The sequence below is a fragment of the Excalfactoria chinensis genome, chromosome Z (genome assembly GCF_039878825.1).
Source record: "Excalfactoria chinensis isolate bCotChi1 chromosome Z, bCotChi1.hap2, whole genome shotgun sequence".
NCBI classification, from domain to species: Eukaryota; Metazoa; Chordata; class Aves; order Galliformes; family Phasianidae; genus Excalfactoria; species Excalfactoria chinensis.
Window position 1 is genome coordinate 50198907 of NC_092857.1, and position 6036 is coordinate 50204942.

Below are 6036 nucleotides of genomic sequence, written 5' to 3' on the forward strand. Positions count from 1 at the left end.
AGGTTCATTATACTGTTGCTGTGTGTTGGGACTCAAATAATCTTTGTGACCCACCTCTGGACCCTCTTCAATAGCTCCCTGTCTTTCTTGTACTGGGGGCTCCAGATTTGGACACAGTACTCCAAATGGGGCCTCATGGGAGCAGAGAGGGACAATCGCCTCCCTGTCCCTGCTGGCCACCCCTCTTCTGATGGAGCCCAGAATCACAGAATCACAGAACTGTAGGGGTTGGAAGGGACCTCTAGAGATCGAGTCCAACCCCCCTGCCAAAGCAGGCTCCCTACACCATGTTGCACAGGTAGGCCTCCAAGCAGGTCTTGAATATCTCCAGAGAAGGAGACTCCACCACCTCCCTGGGCAGCCTGTTCCAGTGCTCAAAGGATGCCATTTGCATTCTGAGCTACAAGAGCACACTGCTGGCTCATGTTCAGTTTTTCATCCACCAGGACCCCTAGATCCTTCTCAGCAGGGCTCCTCGCAAGGACTGCTCCTCCCAATCTGTTTATATGCCTGGGATTCCTCTGGCCCAAGTGGCCTTGCATTTTGCTGTGTTGAATCTCACTAGATTCACCTAGACCCAGCTTTCAAGTCTGTTGAGGTCCCTCTGAATGGCATCCCTTCCTTCCAGTGTGTCAACTTCACCACTCATCTTGATGTCATCCGCAAACCTGCGGAGGGTGCATTCAATTCCATCATCAGTGTCATTGATAAAGATGTTAAAGAGCACCAGTTCCAAGACAGACCCCTGGGGGTTGCCACTTGTTACCAGCACATGTGAATGTGATTAGGTGCAACAAATATCTTTATTTGTCCTGCACAGAAAATGACAGATCCTCATTGTTATGATTTGTCAGCCTAGGCAGAAAGGATCTCAGGTGAAAATCTGGATCCTGCAGAAGCAAGGTAGCTGTTTCTTTGGCTCCTGGTGCTGAAACTTCTCTTCCTGAAGGGTGTTCACTCTCCATAGGGTTAGAAAATTTTAAAAACAGGTTTTCCTGAGAATAATGTTTAGATCCAATATGGAGCTCTTAAAAGTTAGTATGTGCCAGCCATTATGTTGTGGGGCTTGGATATTCAAACCTGGACTTTTTGAAGCGCTACGTAGAAGTCAGCAGCATTAGGAGGCTTAGGAGAAAGGTACTCTATATTTATCTTAAGAGATGAGCTTTTGCACTAGAAGCTAAGATTCTAAAAATGAATAGAGACAGAGAGGCAGACCAAGGTCTAGGCAGCAAGTGGAAATGTGGAGAAAAATGTGCCAACAGTTTGAATTTCCATTATGTTGGAAATTGTGATGCTTAAGAAAAATAAATTAAATTTAAACAAACAAACAAACAAAAAACAACAACAACAACAACAACAACAACAAAAAAACAACAAAACCCACTTCATTTCCTTAGTAAAGATTCGGAAATAAACTTTTACAACAACAACTAACTGTAAACATGAGAACACTAAGTTTTTACTTCTGTGTTGTGTGTATGAGTATCATAGAATAGTCTAGATTGGAAAGGATCTTTAAAGACCATCTACATCCAGTCCAACCTCCCTGCCATCACTAGGTCAGGATGTCCAAAGCTACATCCAACCTGACCTTAAACACTTGAGGGATATCTCTAAAACCTTGAGGGATATCTCTAACATCATCTTTAGCTTTTCTGAATGCAGGTCGCCCAGATAGGGCATTACTGGTGAGCTGCCTGCATTCTGTCACATTAATTATATCGTGCTGGGCAGTGTTCTTACATGCAGTGCCCACTGCAACCAAAGAGCTTCCGTAAGGGGACTCTACTGCCATAGCCAGATTCCTGAAGACAGCAATCTGTGCAGTGTGTGCCCAGTCAGATCAATCTCATGTGGCTCCTGCCAAGAGTAGGTAGACCACAGACAGGCTGCATGCACCTGCATTGCCCAGGGCTGCCTACCCTGGGCTCTCAGGCTGTGACACACACTGTACGTTCTCAAGCACCAACCCACTTCCTTTTCATCTCCCAAATTTCACTTGGGTAATCATCGCTGTCTCCTTCCACCTCACCTTTCCACATATATAATTTCATAATTTAAGAAATTCCCAAACTGTACACCCCCAAATTGTAATTAAGTTAACATTCTGGATATGACTGGTATTTCAGGCAGGAACACATTGCTCATGCATCTCATGCATGCAAAAGCAAAAAAAAAAAAAAAAAAAAAAGCAAAAAAAAAAAAAAAAGAAAGAAAGAAGAAAAAGAAACACAAAACAAACAAACAAAAAAAAGTGTAGAATTTGCCTTTCAGCTACATGTACCAAGATGTAACAATCTGAAACTGTCTAAGCAAATACAGGTCAGACTGATAAATTATACTGCCAGTAATATTAATTATATTGATCAGAAATGTCTACCGAAGTCATTGACTTCTTGTTGGCTTCAGACTTTCTCTCCCAGTGAGGGCTGGCAGCACTCCTGCCCATGAAGATACCATCTTGACCTGCAGCAAAGTAGCAACAGATATTTCTTAATCCCTTCTTTCTGCTGCTTAAGCACGGTTGCAAATGTGGTGTCTTCAAGACAAAACAGGACTGCCAGGCAACAAGCATTAGGGAAGATATGAGATCTGCTACAAGACTCCATTCAAAAATGACCTCACCTTGGGTTATTTCTCTTAACAGAAGCTACTTGCAAATCCCTCAAATTTGGCAAACATCTCAGGTAAAAATCCGCTGTCAGAAGTGAGGCCTGGGTGTTATTATGGCTGGACTAAGTAAAAGTTGAAAGTTTAGAGATGCTTGATTACAAGCACTTCATATACGTCTGTCATTTCTCCTTCTATGTACCTGATCCAAGACTGGACAGGGAGCTGCTTGGCTGCAGGGTAGGGAAGTGACAAAAAAGAAGGGAAGGCACTCAGGATTAATGTCAAGAGGAAACAAGAGACCAGGTACTATTTATTAAAAGAACTTCTCATACATACAAAAAGCATCCAATTTAAAAATAAATAAATAAATAAATAAATAAAAATGGATTCCTTGATTCTTAATAGTCCTTCATTCAAACTGTCTTTTTGTAGGCATATACATTTCTGTTTCCTCTAAAAAATGCCTTTATTATTTGCTGATCTGATTATGTTTCCAGATTCTTCTGCATCTTTGTTCTGCTGCTAACTGCAGACACACATGGAGGAAATAAAACCATGTGTACCTCAACAATGATGGAAAAGAGTGTCAGCACAGTATGGCTTGCATTGAAACCAAAACAAGATCTGCAACCCATGCAGTGAGGGTAAACAATCACCTTTATTAATAGGGCTATTGTTTAGTAAAGATAAACTGAAAGTGTAAAGGAACAAATGGCATTTTCCTTGTTCTAGATTTATTCCTCAGGTAAGTACTACTCCCACTATGCAGCAGGACAGTGATGCTGATGATTAACTTGGGTACCACAGAATTCATCTAAAGTGAATGAGTGAATGCTTTTGTAGTACACTGCACCTTTGTTTATACAACTGTAAAATCATCATCATAATAAAATCTATTTGGAAGAACTGTGTTGTTTTTATCAGTTTATTAACTTCTGTGGAGCCTATTGATAGCTTCAGGCAGAAAGTTCTAGAGAAAGGTGAGGGCATATGGGTTTATGGTTAGAAAAAGAAAACCCAGCATCTCCCAGAATACAAGACACCCTTTAGGAACACGGATTTTTGTTGGCTTGTTTGGTAACTTTGGGAAGGGGGGGCGGTGGGATGTTGAATGCAGGCATCCCCAACAGATGTACACTGTGACATCTGGAAAAAGATGGAGCATCACTGCTTGCAGGAAATAGAAACACACGTGGAACGTATTGACTTCTTAAGGGTCTCAGTAGCATGTGCCCAAGTGGGGCTTGCCTCTCTAGGTGCCAAGGCCTCACAGAACACTGCAGGAGTTCAGCGCATGACATATCACCTTGGTGAGATAGCAGATGTTAAGACTCCAACCTGAAAGCACCTCTCTTCACTCACAGCCCGGCACGAAGGATGCCGCCCCCTGAACGAGAGGTTCCCAGCTCCCCGCGGCCGAGCCCCGGGCAGGGAGGAGGCAACAGCCGGCCGGAGTGAGAGTCGGGGAGAAGAAGAGAGGAGGGTGCACAGGAACATGATATTGTCTCATCGACTTTCGCCCTTCCCCAACTCCACGGACCAAAAAAAGCGCGTTTCCTCCTGCGGCAACGGCAGCCCTCTTGGGTTTCCTTAATGACTCAAGCCAGAGAGGCATTCCTCGAAAAAGAATTTTTTTATCCGAAACCGAGATACGGCTGCGTCCGCAACCGCCGCCCGGCGGGGCTGCCGGGGCTTTTCCCACGAACCGCTTCCGCGGGGCCGGGAGCGCACCCGTCTGCGAGTCCCACCACCTGGCCCCGTCCCTCTGTCCTCCAGCATCCGAAAACGATTCGCGGGACGTGCCCCCGGGGCCTTGCACGGCGCTGTGCGCCATGGGGTCGTTCGGCTGCCCGTGCACAAAAGCCCCTTATTGTCCCTGCCTGCCGGTAGCCACATTCTCATAGTATTCATTACCCGAAGCACATAACGCGTTCGCGCTGCAGCTTCCCCGGGTTGAGCCACGCGCCGCTGCCCGAGGGCTGTAACGCAGCATCAGCTGCTGTGGAGTTCCTTGCTTTGGTTTGTTTGGGGTTTGGATGCGGTTGTTTACTGTTTATTATCCCGGGTTTCTTTTCGAGTCAGTGACACTTCGAGTCTGAATGCTTGTTATTTACAGTTCTGGAGAGAGGCTCATGAGACGTCCAAATAAGCCCCGGTTATGGAATTGGAAACCATCATTTCCGTAGGCGTACAGGTACATATATGAAGCCAGCGACGATCCGAAGCCCAGCAGGAGAAAAACAACGTGCAAACGCACTATGGATAACGCAAAGGGTAACCAGCTGGCTCCGCTAGCGCTCCCGAGCACCCGCGCCGCTCCCTGCACACCGCCCTCCGTGCTCCTCGGGTCACGCTGCGGGCGCGAGAATTAATCTCTGGCTTTTTCTTACACAGTCTATTGTGGCTTCATCATCTTTCTTCAGATCGCCGACCTGCCGCGAGAGGCCGCCTACAATTTCAGCCTCTGTCACCACGAGGATATACGAGACGATCTCCTAAACGTTTTCGATGAGCGCATGAGCTTCAACGAGGTTGGTGGTTGCTTTGGTGGCACCGGAGGGAAACTCTCGGCACGGCACTGCCTCCACGATTCTGTCCAGCTGCTTTCCGAAAATGCAGTTTAGCAAGCCGGGAGCTGGCTAGTGTAGTAACCCGGAGCACAGGACGGGGAAGTTATCTCCTCCCCTCCTCCTCCGGCGACCCTCCTAAAGTGTGCGCTGAAGCTCGGACTGGCAGGGACGGAGTGTAGGAGCTCTGCTCTCCCGACCCCCGGCAGAGCCCTCAGACGACAGCGTAAAACCGCACCGACGCCGAAGACGGTTTCACTGTTGCAAAGGCGATAAGTGGTCCAGAAGCTCCGCTGGCGGTTAGCTCGCACAGACAGTGCCCAGCCCGAGGACCAGGCTCCGGGCGCATCGAGCAGCCCAACGCCGCCCCCCACCAGGCGGACTCTCGCCCGCTGCCCCGGCCGCCCCGCTGGGGCGCGGAGATGACCCTCCTCCGTCTTGTTGTCTCCCTCCAGGGGCCGTTGCTCGATTTTCACACCTGCAAGGACGCGACTGCTGGCCAGCAGCTGTCCGAGGTTCGTCCGGGTGAACGCGGCCCCCGACGGCTACATGGCATCACCTGTCCGTGTGGGGCCGAAAGATCAAAAAGACACGGAGGGGAGGAGGAGACGGAGGGGTGGGAAGAAAGATCCAGCGCGGATAAGGGGCAAGGAAGGGGGTAGAGGGAAAAGGAGGCATTAAAGGGGAGAGCAAAGAAAGGAGAGGGGGGAAAACGGGGCGGGGGAGGCAAGGAGGAGAGCGGGAGAGAGAAGGGTAGAGGAGACATGAGGAGAAAGAGAGAGAAAGGAGGAGTGAAAGCGGGAGAAGAAGAAAAGGGGGGAGGGAAGGGAGGGGGTGGGGGGGGATTGGAAAA